Source organism: Staurois parvus, unplaced genomic scaffold (genome assembly GCF_062004578.1).
Source record: "Staurois parvus isolate SC_StPar_1 unplaced genomic scaffold, SC_StPar_1.0 ptg000438l, whole genome shotgun sequence".
NCBI lineage: Eukaryota > Metazoa > Chordata > Amphibia > Anura > Ranidae > Staurois > Staurois parvus.
In genome coordinates this window covers 1,085,779-1,103,008 of record NW_028318234.1, presented here as the reverse complement: position 1 = coordinate 1,103,008, position 17,230 = coordinate 1,085,779, and the positions used below count along the sequence as shown (strand labels likewise).

The following is a 17,230-nucleotide window of genomic DNA, read 5'->3' as shown; positions in this document are numbered from 1 at the left end:
ACTGGTCTGCGACCCAGGTGAGTGCAGGTTAGAACATGTTCGAGTGCGAATGGCTGTACGACTCACCACCATAGTGCTACACTGCAGCTATTTCGGGAATTAAATTGTCACACTTTGTAAGCTTGCATACAAGTATACATATGTGTATATGCCTAAAGATGTTTACACCCACGTACATTCACATATGACTAAGCATGTTTATACCAATGTACAGCCATATCCTGTATTATATTTGTACAGGCTGCTGTACACATCACCTGTGGCCCTCAGCACCAAAATAAGACTGCATTTTATGTTTTATGCCCCAGTATGCCTGTGTGCATTCTCCTTTTAGCCCCTCCTGAAGCAGGGAGTGGAGGAGAGGTCAACTAATGCTAGCTTGGAGGGTTGGGTATTAAATAATTAGTAAACTTTAAAGTTTATATGAGATTTAGTGATTTGTCTTACATATATTGTAACACTGAGTCCTAATACAGTTTGTTGGTAACTGTTAAGTGTGCTCAAAGTATGACAGATCAGCAGAGTAAAGTTAGAGAAGGGAAAGTAGGGAGAATCTGTGGGCCCCTATAGTCAGGACACCCTTCAGAAATTTTGGGGCCCCTACACGGCTTTAGGCCTGTGCCCCCTTGGGCCTAACCACCAACATTCCCCAGGGCACACCCACTGTCTGTCCCACCGAATCCCATCCCATATCCTCCCCTCCTCCTCCAGTCCCACCTCCCCCATACCATGTCCTCCTCTTCCAGCTCCTCTTCCAGTGTGACAGGGGTAGAGGGACAGGTTGGGGGCAGCAGGACAGAAGGGGGGTAGTGGGACAGGTGGGAGGCAGCATCACAGGAGGGGGAAGCATCACAGGATGGGGGCAGTGTCATAGGTGGGGGTAGGGTCACAGGAGGGGGGCATCAAGACAGAAGGGTGACAGAGGGACAGGTGGGGGGCAGTGGCACAGGGGGGGGGACAATGTGACAGGATGGTGGGCAGGACGGGGGCAGCAGGACAGGTGGGGGGCAGAGGGACAGGTAGGGGGGCAGCATCACAGGAAGGGGGCAGCAGGAAAGGATAGGGGAGCAGGACAGGTTGGGGGCAGCATCACAAGAGGGGGGCAGAGGGACAGGAGGAGGGCAGTGTCACTCTAATCACACACAGCTTGGGAAGCACCAGTCCTTCCTCTCACCTGTTTTGCAGTGGCTCCTCTAGATATTTTAGTAGAGAGGTTCTGGTACCAGGAGGGGTGGCTCAGCCTGTGTCCCTCGTACACCAGGATCTTCCACGATGGCTTCCTTGTCTTCTTCCTCCTCCTCCACGGGGCCCTTGCCGGCACCCCCTGGCCTTACCCACCCAGCACAGGCGCACAACCCTGTTGCTAACGAGAACCATCTTGACAGCGGGCCCCGACTGCTCCCTGCACACACATGGGATCCACCCGCTGCTCCACCCTGCTCTGCTTCCTGGCAGCTGGTCCACTCTGACAGCAGCTCCCCAAGGCAGCTGTACTGCATTAAAGATTGCCCTGGTTAGGGTCCAAGCCCTTTTGAGACACCCAGGCCCCCTACTTGTGTTTGAGCTGTCCCTCCCTCCCTGATGGCGGCCCTGCCTATGGTTACCAGAGAAAGTCTGGCCAAACACAGTCGACCACCCCCTCCTCCTCAAAAAACTACACTCCCTCGGCCTCAGAGATTCTGCTCTCTCCTGGCTCTCATCCTACCTGTCACAACGCTCCTTCAGCGTTACCTATAATGCTACCACCTCCCCCTCACTCCCCCTCTCTGTTGGGGTCCCTCAAGGCTCTGTCCTCGGGCCCCTTCTCTTCTCCATCTATACCTCCTCCCTTGGCCAACTCATACACTCTCACGGCTTCAACTACCACCTCTATGCCGACGACACACAAATCTATCTCTCAACCCCCCACCTCACCCCCTTGGTCTCAGCCCGAATCACACACCTACTGAGCGACATATCAGACTGGATGTCGCTCCACTTCCTTAAATTGAACCTCTCCAAAACCGAGTTTCTTGTCTCCCCCCAGCCCGGACACCACCCCCCATTGATTTCTCCGTCACATCCAACAACGCTACCATCAAACCCGCCCTGCAGGCCAGAGTACTGGGTGTCATTCTGGACTCCAACCTATCCTTCCAGCCCCAAGTCCAATCTTTAACAAACTCGTGCAGACTCCACCTCCGCAACATCGCCAAAATCCGCACGTTCCTAACCCCAGAAACCACTAAACAGCTCATCCACTCCCTCATCATATCACGACTCGACTACTGCAACTCCCTCCTCACTGGCCTGCCTCGCCGCTGGCTATCCCCTCTTCAGTCCATCCTGAACACGGCTGCCAGACTCATTCACCTTTCCAACCGCTCTGTCTCTGCCACCCCCCTCTGCCAATCCCTCCACTGGCTTCCGATTGCGCAACGGATCAAATTCAAAATCCTAATGCTGACGTACAAAGCTGTCCACCATACTGCCCCGAACTACATCACCGACCTAATATCCAAGTACCGCCCAGCACGCACACTCCGCTCCTCACAAGACCTCCTTCTCTCTAGTTCCCTGGTCTCCTCCTCCCATGCCTGTCTCCAGGACTTCTCCAGGGTGTCACCCATCCTCTGGAACTCCCTGCCCCAACCCATCAGATTATCACCTACTCTCCTCTCCTTTAGGCACACCCTGAAAACCCATCTCTTCAGGGAAGCCTACCCCACCCCCTGCTAACTTGCCGACCTCCTCCACTCATCCTACCACTCCATCCCCCACAGCTATCTCCTCCTGTACCACCATCCCCTCCCTCCTAGATTGTAAGCTCGAAAGAGCAGGGCCCTTGATCCCCTCATGTTTTGCATTGTATTGGTATTGTTCTGTCACATGTTCTGTCTCCCTTTGTAATGTACAGCGCTGAGCGAACTATTGGCGCTTTATAAATACTGTATAATAATAATAATAATAAAATAATAATTTTGAGCAAACATGCATAAGAATATTCATATGAACATTAGTATGAAAACTTTCAGTACATTCAATGACTTGGCAAATGTCGTTCGAAAATATTTCAACATTTTATTTGCTTTTAACATTGGATTTTTGGAATGAATGTACTTTCCCAAATGAAAACTATTAGTAATGTATTAATTCAAGAAAAAATTTCCATCCTGCTCTTTTGAATTTTCTTGGAACTACTATTGAAAACAAACGTCAATTTGAACCCACTAATGAATGAAAAATAGAATGAATGTTTTGAACAAATTTCTACTAGTGTATGGCCAGCTATTAACTGTCAGTGGTTGCACTAGTTCATTCAAAAATTGAACCAAGAGACCCAAATGGTATTCCGCATTCTTGTAGAAAAAAAGGAACGGTCAAGAAGATAACCAACATTTTCTGCTAAGATTTCTGTTGTGTTAGTACTGCTGTTATTCCTACAAGCATATTGAAAGGTTGAATTACACTTTGATCGCCTCAGCCAAGATTCCGGAAGGGTAGCAGATAACAGTACATAGCATTCAGTGTGATTTTTCAAGTATTTACTTGAATAAAAATCTTAAGAACTGCATACCACAGAAGACTGCAAGTCTGCACTGTCAGCTAGGTAATGCCAGGGAAAGGAAGGGGTGCCAGTAGAAAGAAATGTTTTCTTTTATATAGCATACACAGGCAAATTCTACATTGTTCCTACTGGTCTGGAGTTTGTTCACATTGAGGTGTACTGTGGAATTCGCATTACTTTCCTCACTTATAACTAGAGCAGTATTTGAATGCTCATTATATAACAACATATAGATGTAAAAAAAACTGAATCAATACCACTAACTACTTAAAGTGGTTCTTCAGCCTGATTTCCAAAAATTAAAAGCCAGCAGCTACAAAAACTGTAACTGCTGACTTTTAATAAACAGACACATACCTATCCAAGGATCCAGCTCCATCCTCACCCGGGCCAGTTCTTCACTGGTCTTTGGGTCCCTGGCGTCAGCATCTTAACTGTGGGAAGCTAACTCTATGCAGCTTCACAGCTGGCTCCCCACTGCATATGCGCGAGCCATGCTGCACCATGTGAGTGGACACATGGCCTTCTGGAACCTGTGATGCATTCCAGAAGATTGTAGGTGGAGGAGGGGAGAACTTCTGGTGGAATCCCCTAGGCAAAGAAGTGGAAGCGGGTACCTCTGAAAACTAGGTACCCGCTACCCCCCCCCCACCCCCCCCAAAAAAAGTAGTGTGCCAAATATGGCAAAGGGGGAGGAGGAAGAAATGCGGAACTTCCCCTTTTTGGGTGAAGGTCCGCTTTAAAGCATAAGATTTATTTTTTTCTTGGGAAAAAAATCAAAAGTACAGAAAATATCTGTTGATCCTAACAGAAATGCACTGGATGTCTTGAGGATGTGCATGGCATTATGAAATCTGAAGACTACAAAAGAATTTTGGGGTGCAGTGTAGGGCCCAGTGTAGCAATTGTGCACACAGCTATAGAGGCAAACCTCCATTTTGGCAAAGGCCTCCATCTTCTATCATTTTCTACTCCCAAAACAGCTTCCTCATCCCCCCTCCCTCTCTGTTGAGTGACACGTGGTCCCTGGTTGCTGAGTTCAAAAAGGCATCAAGGCCCAGCGGGAGAGCTCATGGCTATAAACCCCAATTAGCCTGCTAGACTCTTGCTGACAAAGGATTGTAAAACCATAAACCAAGTCCTTCACTGAGTTCAAAGACATTCCAGCTAGCTGTGAAACATACTTACATTTAAAAACCCAGTTTCCCATATAATTTTATATCTACAAATAGGAAATAATTACACAAATATGGAGCACATATTCGGATGGCTCACTTTAATACAAATTGTCTGGACACGGGGGAGGAGCCTGAACATGGCGGCTGTGGGGAGCGAGTGGCTCTAGCTCGCTGCTAGGACCCGCTTCCCGACCTCCCTAGGGACCCGCTAAAGAAATCGCCTCACCGGAGTCTGGAGGGCAGTGGAGCTGAGCCCGGAGAGCCGGGGATGGCCGTGAGACGGAGGCTGTAGAGACGTGCCGGTTCCCCCGGCGCTGTGTAGAGAGAGAGATCCAAGCGGCTGGGAAGTGAGGTGACGTGGAGGGCGCACGTGACCAGCCGCGGAGGATCTCTGGGGGAAACCAGAGACCGGCCGGCGTCCTGATATGACAGGGAGCTGCCGCTCCTCTGTTACCGGCTTTTTAGGGCTCATAACCCCCGGCTTGCTGCTGAATATAACCCTCGGCCGGCTGATTGATCCTGGGCCAGGGAGACCCGGGAATACCAGAAGACCCACCCTGCGTCCCTGGGGCGAAATTTAGAGAAAAAAGCGAAGCACAGCGTTGGAGACCCAGAGGACTCCCCCCCAGGATTGAGCTGATGTGAAGGACCTACATCCAAGCCTGGAGCCGCAGTCGGGGTGAGTGAGAGCTGATGTGAGCTTGTGGCGTAATAGACCCCTAAGTGACAGTGGGGGACAAAGGGGCTAAGGAGGTGAGGGGAGGATTCCCTGGGTCTAGAAGAGAACAAAAGAAGAGCCCTAGGTGCTTTAGGAGAACAAAAAATAAGGAAAAATCATAAGTATATCTGGTCCACAAATCATAAAGGAGCGGTATAACCCCATCTAGAGAATATAGAAGACAAAAGACATATAGAGAATATGAAGAATAAAGGCCCCAAGGGAACAGGGCTCAAAGGGTCTCAAACAGGCACGATAAAGAAATTTACATCACATGGAAATATTACGCCAGAAAGGGCCCAAGGCGCAAGTGCAAAAGAGGAAATGGACACTAGCTTAGGAAATAGTCCTAGATTATCACTGGATATGAATAGCTCCTGTAACCAACAAATAGCGGTTGGCTTGGGGAAACAAGATCGTGATGGTGAACTACAAGTATTAAATAAGAAGGAGATGATAGAAATGTTTCAAAATCTGGAGAAAATGATAAAACATGAAATGACAGCTATTCGAATTGATTTAGGGCATTTGATATTGAGAATGGAAGAAACAGAGGAGAAAGTTAAAACCCAGGCCCAAACCATAGATAATCTATGGAAAAAAACAATCCATCTGGAAAAAACTCAGAAAAAAATGCTCTATAGGATGGAAATTCAAGAAAATAAAGAAAGAAGGAGTAACCTTAGAGTACGAGGAATCCCAGAGTCTGCAAAAGGGGAAACATTATATGAACTAGTTAATAAAATTTTAAATTTCATAAGAGACAGACCTGAAACAGACGGGATCAAACTAGATGGAGTGTTCAGAACAGGAAAGTTCAAACAAGCTAATGAGAAAGAAAGACCGAGAGATATAATTGTCCAGTTCCAAAAATTTGGGGTCAAAGAGGAGATATGGAAGAAGATTAAGGGAAGATCAGTAATTAAATATGGAGACTTGACTATCCAAATTTATGCGGATTTAACATCAGAGACTCTTTTGAGGAGTAGATCCCTGAGACCCCTGTTGGAGCAAATGAGAAATCAGAATGTGCAGTATAGATGGGGTAATGCAGCATCTCTAATTGGATGGAAAAATGGGGTTACAGCTTATCTGAGATTCCCGGAAGAACTGAGAGACTTTTGTGATAGACTGGACTTGCAAAGAGTGGAGATAGCTGGGTGGGAAGAAGAAGAAGAAGGAAAAGGAGTTACGGCTGATACAAGAAATAGAACTGGCAGCGGGTGGGGGGGGGGGGGGGAGAAGGAGGGAGGTCCAGGGGTTGGTGAGAGAAGGGAGGGAGAATTAAGTAAATAATATGTTTTTTCCTTTTTTTTTTTTTTTGTTCTCTCCCATCCACCCCTGCCCCACCCCTGTCGTTGTGGAAGCCCTTCAGGAAGCTCCGGTTAAGGGGGGGAATAAAGGTTATTGTCAAGCCCAATTGACAGAGAGAGGGGATCTGGGGAGGTCGGAGGAGAGGTAGCCGTCCATGGGCGGAGCTTACTCCCAAAAAATTTAAATCAATCGTGGAATTGGATCCACAAATGATTTGTAGGCAGGTTGTAAGCCTAAAAATGGGTAGGGGAAAAATAAGGAAGGGGGGGTGGAGGTGGGGGGGGTGAGATGGGGATTGGGGGGTGGGGGCGGGGGTGGGCAAGGGAGTTAGGGTGGGAGAGAGCAGGGGGAGGGGAGGTTGGGCTAATATTCTGCAAGATAGTAGCGCCTAAAAGGAGGAGGCGAGTTAGAAGAGAGATAGACAGAATTAAGAAGGATGGAAGAAATACAGGTTATAACATATAATGTGAATGGGTTGAACTGCCCTGGGAAAAGATTTAAGTTGTTTAAAGAGCTACACCATAGGGCAACATCAGTGGTATTTTTACAGGAAACACATTTCGAGATAAAGTCAAATGTGAAATTAAAATCCAAATATTATCCAACATGGTATTATGCTGACTCTCCAATTAAAAGAGCAAAAGGGGTGGCAATAGGGTTGGCAAAGAACATCAGATTTGAGGTGGAAGATAGAAAGACCGATCCGGAGGGGAGATTCCTGTTCTTGAAAGGTAAATTACAGGGAATAGAGTGCACGTTAGCCAATATATATTGCCCTAATAAAAAACCGGAGAGCTATTTGAAGGGTCTGCTGAAAAAATTGATGGACTTTAAAAGAGGGCGTTTGATAGTAGCAGGAGATTTAAATCTCTGCATGGACCCACAAAAAGATACAACCTCCCCTGTGCAGAGAGAAGGTGGTAGGTCTCTGAGAGCTTTGAAAAAGCGATCCACGAGTACCAACTGGTGGACACCTGGAGAATAATGCATATGAAAGACAGAGACTATACCTTCTTCTCCAATGCACATGAGACATACTCGAGACTGGACTATATCCTAATAGATCATCAACTTATAGAACCGTTGGTTAAAATAGAAATAGAGATGAGTACATTCTCAGATCATGCCCCTGTCATAATGAAAATGGGATGGGGGAAACGGTGGACGGGAGGCCTAGGATGGAGACTAAATGAGGCCCTTCTTTTGGACGAGGATATAGCTCAGAAGATTGGGGAAGAGATTAAGGTATATTTTAAAGAGAATGAGACAGGGGAAGTATCGACAGCTACAGTATGGGAAAGTCACAAGGTATATGTAAGAGGAATCCTGATCGCAATGGGAGCAAGGAAAAAAAGAGAAAGAAGAGAGAGGGTCAGTGGGCTCCTAAAAGAAATCATGGATTTGGAGCAGATACAAAAGAAGAAAATGACAAGAGAAACAAAACAGAAGTTAATAGATAAAAAAGATGAGCTAGAGAGATTGATGGAAGAGGAGAGGAAAAGAGTATATAATAAGGTACTAAGTGAAAGATATAGATGGGGAGATAGACCAGGAAAATACTTAATGAGAGATTTGAATAAAAAGAAAAATAGAAATTATATAGAAAAGATAAAAAATCCGAAGGGTTAGTTGGTATATTCAACTAAAGAGATTATTAAATTATTTACGGAGTATTATAGAAAGTTATATAATATTAGCCCCCAAAGCTCGTCAAAAGAAATTGGAGAGGATATTAAAGAAAAAAGGAAGACCTAAAAAACGCAGGATTACCAAAGTTAAGTGAAATACAACTGAACTCCCTAGATGTGGAAATTTCCCAAGATGAAATAAAAGCAGCAATAAGAAGTACGGGGGGTGGAAAAAGTCCAGGACCGGATGGGTACACAGTTAATTACTATAAAAAATATAGTGAAATACTGTTACCTAAGCTAAAGAAGTATATGAACAATCTGGGAGGAGGGATGGAGAGTAGAAGAGAATCTCTTCAGGCCCATGTTGTACTCATTCATAAGGAAGGAAAAGACCCCTCTCAGTGCTCTAGTTATAGACCAATTTCATTATTGAATATCGATACTAAGCTGTACGCAAAGGTGCTAGCAAATAGGCTGAAAGATCTAATGCCAGAATGGATCCATGGAGATCAGGTGGGCTTTGTCCCAGGGAGAGAGGGTAGGGACAACGGGTTGAGAACTCTGATGCTAATCCAGAAAAGTAGAAAAGGGAAAGCCCCGGTGGTGCTGCTGTCGATTGATGCCGAAAAGGCGTTCGATAGAGTGGATTGGGGCTTCATGATGGACAACTTAGAAGTGTTGGGGATTGGAGAGAGAATGCATGAGTGGATAGGTAAATTATACAGGGAGCCCACCGCAATTATTACGGTAAATGGAGAGAGATCAGAATCCATAGGGATGTCCAATGGAACAAGACAGGGCTGTCCTCTGTCCCCCCTGCTATATGTTTTGTCATTGGAACCTTTGTTGTCAATGATAAGGAATAGTGGTGCTGTAAAGGGAATCCAGATCAAAAATATAGAACACAAAGTAGCGGCCTATGCAGATGACCTATTATTCTATGTAGGTAACCCCCGAATAACATTACCAAATATAATGAAATTTTTGAAGGAGTATGGGGAACTATCAAACTTAAAAATTAATCCAACAAAAACAGAGATCCTGAACATCAATATATTAAAGAGTGAAAAGGAAAAGTTACAAAAAGAATTCCCCTTTATATGGAGAGAAAAAGCTTTAAAATACCTAGGGATAAAACTCGCTATCTCTTATAAACAACTGTATAGATTAAACTATATTTCCTTAATAAATAGACTAAGGAAAAATTGAAAATATTAGGAGGAAACCCATCATGGATAGGACGTATAAACCTAGTTAAAATGGTAATTATACCTAAAATACTGTATAGATTCCAAATGGTTCCGATCAAACTCCCAGAGGCTTTTTTTAAGATAATAAAAAAAATGTTAACAAGACATATCTGGAGGAATAAAAACCAAGAATATCATACGAAACACTGAGTAGGACTAAAGAAAAAGGGGGAATGCGACTACCCGACGTCAAGAGATATTATAAAGCAGTAATTTTAGCAAGAATTTATGATTGGACATTTAACCAGAAGGGGAAGAGTTGGGTAAAAATTGAAAATGCACTGAGTGGGATTAGTTTGAGTAAGATGATATGGATTCCAGCACATTTTAGAAAAATTTATGAAAACACAAGTAATTACACTTTAAATGTTCTAAGGGTATGGGATAATTTACACAAAAATATGAAATGGGAATTCAACTCTATATTAATGCCTCTTGCAAATACTGATTATTTCCCCCCAGGAAAAGATGAGATATCAGGGAGATGGTTTGAGAGGGAAGATGTCCAACTGAGAGATGTACTGGTAGAGGGGAAATTGAGAACATTTAAAGAACTTAAAGAGAAGAAGGGAGATATTTTTATTAGAATAGATGAGTGGAAATATCACCAACTAAAATGCTTTATTGGGAAATTACCAAAACCCTTGAGATTAAAGAAGGAGTGGAATATGTTTGAAAGGTTGTTAGAAACACGTAGAGATGGGAAACATGGTATTGCTAAAATTTATAGAATACTCACAGAATTAGACACAGACACAAAGTTAATTTTTATAACGAAGTGGGAAAGAGATATGGAGGTGGTGTTAGATGAGGATCAATAGAAAAAGATATTTAGATTGACACATGAGAACGTTAGTATGAGAGAAGTGGAGGTTAATTATAAATGTTTGACACGATGGCACATTACACCAAGTATTGAGCACAGGATGAGTGGGGAGAATTCAAAAATGTGTTGGAGAGGATGTGGAGAGATAGGCACAGTGTTTCACATGTGGTGGCAATGTCCGAAAATTCAGGCTTTTTGGAAAACAATAGTTAAATTGATAGAAATAATAACTGGAAATGACATAGGGTTAGACCCAACGATGTGTCTTCTACATAACGTTGAGATAACAGTAAATAAATATAAAGAATCAGGCGTATGGTATTATTTAAATGCTGCAAAAGGGTTGATACCCAAGTTCTGGCAGAAAACAGAGGTGCCGAAGGAGGAAGACTGGATCAACAGAGTAAATCAGATCAGTAAAATGGAAAAATCTTACTATATGCAGGAAGATAGGCTGGGAACATACTATTCGAGATGGGAAAAATGGGAAAAATCAAAAGTGAAAGAGAAATATAGAAAATCTTAAATTAGGAAGTTATTTAAAGTGATTGGGCCTCGTGAGACTGGAAAACTTGCAGAGGGGAGGGAGGGAGAGAGAGAGAGGAGGGGAATGGGGGGGGGGAGGGGAGGGAAAGAAAAGAGTTATTAGAAGGGGTAAAATAGAAATGTTAAGACTACTTAAATGTATTGTGTTTCTTTTTATGAAATTTTTTGTAATAACATGAAAAACCAATCAATATTTAAATTAGAAAAAAAAAATAAAATACAAATTGTCTGATATATTACATTCCCTAGCTGACATATACAGGAGAGCAGAAAATGATATCTCCTTAACCATCACAGCAGGTATGTCATATTTCATACCTAGACGTTAAGCAGATGCGCCTGCATATTAATCTACTAGTGGCAAGGCTGCTTAACACACCTAGGGTAAGTTATGGGTCATGATATCAACTTGTGAGGGATTTTGGTCTCCACCTACACCTCCCTCCCCAAATGAGGCGATTGGTTCTCTGCTTCAGGGAGACACCCTGCTGAGTTCCTAGAAAAAGGCTGTTATGCTTGAAGCAGAGCTAAGCTGAGTTGAGCTAAGTTGAAGTTTCTCCCTTTTAACATCGGCACTAACTTTGGGAGATAAGGCGCCCTTCTGCTCTGAAACTTGATCTGCTTAAACCAAGGCTGACAGCAAGTACTTTACCTACCTAAATTTCTTTCTGTTATCACTTTGCTGTGTTATTGCTCTCTGTGTATATATATATATATATATTGGCTACATCTTTTTCTGTAAATATTTTTATTGCACCCTTTTGATCTTTTAGTAATAAATCTTACTTTCTGAAAGTCTTGAACTGTTTCTAAAGCTCTTTTATGCAAACTAAGAACCCCTGTCTCTGAAGAGCTCTACTGTGTGTGTTTAAACCTCTGTATACCCTGCCTGCGGTGACAGTGGTATACAGACGATTATACAACCATCATAGTGTTATTGCTGATATTGCCGAGTTTCCTCTTTCTCTGTACAAAAAGCAGGTGGTGGCAGTCTGAAGGGTTAATTGTGTAATTATCCTGACCCAGTAACAATCGCTCCCAGGCTGCACGTACACAGATTGTGGTCCATTAGCTGGAAAATCTTTGTGCAGGGTGCAGCTGGGCGTGGCATTGTTAGGCACGTGACAACGCGGTTTTAGATTGGCTACTCCTTCGGTCACAAGTTTGGTGAGAAGGGCTGGGGTGTGATGCCGCGACCGTCACACCCAGTGTAAGAAAGCAGTTGGTGTAAGAAGAATGGTCCAAAATTCCAGTAGAGAGGTATAAGAAACTCATTCATAGTTACAGGAAGTGATTGATTTCAGTTTTTTTTTCCAAGGGGTGTGCTACCAAATATTAAATTGAGGGTGCCAATAATTCTTTCCAGTCCATTTTTGGCGTTTTGTGTGGAATGTGTCAGATTTAGCTTTTTGTTTCTCCACTTTTTTGTCTCATACTAATACAAGCAAAAGAAATAAACATTTGTAATTGCAACAATTTTCTGGGCAAAGTGGTGCATTATCTGACAGAAATGCAGGGGTGCCAATATTTTTGGCCATGACTGTAGGTCCCATTTGAGTTTTCTCTGCTGGATTATAGAATACCATCCTCCTTATGTTATGAGACGAGGGAGAGATGTTTTGTAGTCCATGTGAAGGGAATTGGGCAGAGCTGACAAAATTGCTTGTAATTTCAAGTAGAACTAAAGGCATAACTTTTTTTAAATTTTTGGAAAGAATAAGAGAGGGTTTTTCTGCCATCTGTGGCACATTGGGAGTGTTCCCTTTACTTCCTGTCCAACGCCTAAACAGGAAGTGAGAAGAAATCCCTCCAACGTGAGCGAATCCCTGGTTGACATCAGCATCACCAGAACTAATGACCCTAATGGAGGATTTCCATTTCACTCCTGTTCTGGTGAGAAGCAAAATATGGCATTCTTTATCTTTAACTGTTAATAGAAATGGTAAACAGAACTATCAGGGAGGGTGAATCTCCCAAGGGTAAAGTACAGAAACAGTAAAAACATGAAAGAGGTTCTATCCCTCTCCACTGTATCCAAAACTGAAAAAGTTTTGTGTTTAGCTATACTTTCTAAAGGCAAATAGACTGTGCACTTTGCAAGTGACGTTGCACTCAATTTCCCCAGAACCCATTATTTCCCCAGAACACATTGCATGTGGTGAAGCTTAAAGAATACCCAATCAGGTGCAAGGAAAATAAAATTTTAAAAAACAGTATTTTGCTTGCATATGATTGGATGATGGAAAACAGTGGTGCTTTTAGTAAATCCACCCCACTGTATTGTCAGCTCAAGCAAAAGGATAGAAGCTCATGGATTTCGAGCAGATGAATGGATATTTTACTGTACTTGCGGCATTTTTAAAAAGACAAAATAGTAAAATGTTTGTGTGCTGAGACATTGCTGAGATGTACTGAATATTTATTTATTTTTGCCCAGACATACTGACCCATGTGTATGTGTCAGATCTAAAGATATTGGTTGCATATTAAGTAGATAACAGTACTCTTCCCTATACTTTTATTTTGTTACTCCCAAGAAAGCCATCTTCTTCTTTATTCTTGCATCTTCCAGAGTTGGCATTTACTTACTGGACTGAGATGCCATCCCGGGATGATGCAGTCATATTAACCGTCATATGTCTGTGGAGTAGCCTATATGTTCTTGGCTTTTTGTGGGCCTGAGTATTCGGCTAAGTTTCCCCCCACCCCTTGCTGTATCTCACCTTGTGACTTGCACAAAGGGCTACAATGCACTGATACTGTGGGAGAGTACATGGAGAAATTGCCTCTTCCTGCCTGCAGCAGACTGATGGCTTCAGTCAGCAGTGCAACTGGATGAACTTTAGCAGACTACATGCACTGGATCAAGCATACTGAGGCTTTGACCTCTCAGACCTCCATACAGAAAACCTCAAGACCAAAATGGGTTTATCTCATTACAGTTTTGATCAGGTGCCATCTTGTTTGGAGTTACAACCAGTGAGAATGACACCATGTTTGGTATTCAAAATATACTGCTCAAAAAAATTAAAGGAACACTTTTGAATCAGAGTATTGCATCACGTCAGTTAGACTCCTGGGATATTGATCTGGTCAGTTAAGTAGCAGAGGGGGTTGTTAATCAGTTTCAGCTGCTTTGGTGTTAATGAAATTAACAACAGGTGCACTAGATGGGCAACAATGAGGAGATGACCAAAACAGGAATGGTTTTACAGGTGGAGGCCACTGACATTTTTTCCCTACTCATCTGTTTTGACTGTTTTTCACTAGTTTTGCATTTGGCTAGGGTCAGTGTCACTGTTGGTAGCATGAGGCGATACCTGAACCATACAGAGGTTGCACAGGCAGTCCAACTCCTCCAGGATGGCATTTCAGTATGAGCTATTGCCAGAAGGTTTGCTGTGTCTCCCAGCACAGTCTAAAGAGCATGGAGGAGATTCGAGGAGACAGGAAGTTACTCTAGAAGAGCTGGGCAGGGTCGTAGAAGGTCCTTAACTCATTAGAAGGATCGGTATCTTCTCCTTTGTCCAAGGAGGAACAGGATGAGCAAAGCCTTACATAATGATCTCCAACAGGCCACTGGTGTGAATGTCTCTGACCAAACAATCAGAAACAGACTTCATGAGAGTGGCCTGAGGGCCCGACATCCTCTAATTGGGCCTGTGCTCTCTGCCTGGCACCATAGAGCTCGATTGGCATTTGTCATTGACCACCAGAATTGGTAGGTCTGCTACTGGCGCCCTGTGCTTTCCACAGATGAGAGCAGGTTCAGCCTGAGCACATGTGACAGGCATGAAAGGGTCTGGAGAAGCTGTGGAGAACATAATGCTGCCTGTATCATCGTTCAGCATGTCTGTTTTGGTGGTGGGTCAGTGATGGTCTGGGGAGGCATATCCATAGAGGGATGCACAGACCTCTGCAGGCTAGACAATGGCACCCTGACTACCGTTGGGTATCGGGATGAAATCTTTGGACCCATTGTCAGACCCTACACTGGTGTAGTGGGCACTGGGTTCCTCCTGGTGCACGACAATGCCCGGCCTCGTGGCGATTTTATGCAGGATATCATTTTTTCGGTCCATCCGACGCTGCCAGGTTTTACCCCATACTGTATAGGAGCTCAGTGATGTCCTGGACCAGATCTGGGAGGAAATACCCCAGGACACCATCCATCATCTCATCAGGAGCATGCCCCGACATTGTCAGGCATGCATACAAGCACGAGGGGGCCATACAAACTACCGAGTACCATTTTGAGTTGCTGCAATGAAATTTCAGCAAAATGGACTACCCTGCTGCATAATTTTTTCACTTTGATTTTCAGTGTGTCTTTGAATTCAGTCCTCTGTAGGTTGATAATTTTCATTTCCATCAAACAATGGAACATCCTTACGTTCCTAACACATTATCCAGTCCATATCAGTATATCAGATATCCAGCATGAGATTTTCCCCATTGAGATCTGATGTGTTTACAAAGTGTTCTTTAAATTTTTTTGAGCGGTGTACTTGCCAGAAAATTGATGTTTATACTCAGATGCTGAATTTTAGGGATTTTTTATCATGGATCATTTCACATAGTTTTAAATAGTGTGTGTGTGTGTGTGTGTGTGTAGGAAATACTATGTTCAGAATTTGAGTGAACTGGCTTGTTCCCATGCAGATCATTGAGGGCTCAAAGTTCATGTGATTGTTATTGTCTTTTCTAAGATTAAGACTTCTGACATACTTATGCAGGTTTTTTTTACAACAGGACAGTGATCTCATCTCAACCCTGCCAAGCTTACCAGATCGTTATCTACAAATTGTGAATGTAGGGTAAGTCTTTCAAACATTATTCATCAATGTATAATTTTGCTTTTCAATGTATTGTGTGTTTTATGTGTACTATTATTGGGTATATAGATAGTGTGACAGTGCTGTGCCTTGTCATGGTGTGAAGAGGAGTTAGTGGCACCCAGGTATATCAACAATGCAGGTTGAGGGGCTCAATGATACTTGGAGAAGGCTGGATTTTAATTTGTTTCCAGGAATAAAAATTACTGATGGGTCCTGAAGCCTAGAGGCTTTGTAGAGTATTGGTTGAGATGAAGCCTCCAACCCTGGGTCCTCAGTTTGCTGACAACCAGTATATTGGATGATTAGGTACAGCCCCTTTAGTATAGGTGCTGGCATTAGTCCAGGGCTCCACCCAGGAAGTAGAGATTTCCACTCCAGGAGTTGGGATGAGAACCAGAAAAGCTGAGTAAGTAACGTCTAGAGGATACAAACAAGGACCTGAAGCTTGCAAGGCCACATAAGTGGTACTGCAAGTGGAAGTCAGAAGGCTGGTGAAATGTTGGTGTTGCTTATGGAAGATGCTGAAATAACCCTGCAAGAATAACTCATGTGTTTTTCGGAACATTCTTTAAATAAAAGTTGGCAAGAAGCCACAATAAAGAAGATTTTACAAGTGGCTGAAACCATTAAAGCTCTACATATGATGCTAATTCCCACGACAGAAAAAGTTTATTAAAGTGGTCTCTAATTATTACAATCCAATCCAATTACCAGCCTATATTTTTAATATAATGCCACTAGAAGGCAGGGAGGACGAACTTTTAAAGCCAAGGTATTATGCAGTGGTTATCTAAAAATGGATCTAAATCCTCCTATGTGCCAAGGTGATGCAATCTTAGCTTCTCTTTCGATCCGCAATGGTCATGGACTTGTGATCAGCAATGGCACCAAGCAACTGAGGACCTAAAAGACTGGCATCACACTGGTATCTGTGACAGTTACTACCAGAGGTATACTTTGTATGTAGCATGCACTGCCCATGTGCTAGAAGGCAGAATGTAAATGATTACACTGCGGAAAACGATATTGCTATATTTGATTAAAGCATAAATAACATTTACTGAACCTTTCTAACTTGAACTTTCTTTTGCGAAACAGATAAATCAGTGGGTTTAGTCCAGCTTTAATGCATTTATGTTCAAAGTTAATCAAAGCTTAGATATACAGACCAATTTTATCAGTTACATGTGCATCAACTACTTTGATTCTATCTTTATGATTAAAGTGGAACTAAAGTATTGGTTATGACAGACTGTGAGCAACCCAGCTATTATCACAAGAGAGACATACAATGTACCTTCTGCAATAATATGTACCTCCACACCTGCCCACAGCAATCTCCAGCATGTAAACTGAGCTGCGCATGCTCAACTCAGCTTACA

At 43.2% G+C, this 17,230-nt stretch overlaps 1 protein-coding gene across 1 annotated transcript in view; it reads left to right on the top strand.

Moving 5' to 3' along the window:
• GHR (growth hormone receptor) overlaps positions 1-17,230 on the top strand; it is a 535,090-nt gene that overhangs the window by 247,092 nt on the left and 270,768 nt on the right. The window contains exon 4 of the mRNA XM_089687808.1: positions 15,763-15,827. The gene's annotated coding sequence lies outside the window, so the exon portion shown is untranslated. The remainder of the gene's footprint in view (positions 1-15,762; positions 15,828-17,230) is intronic.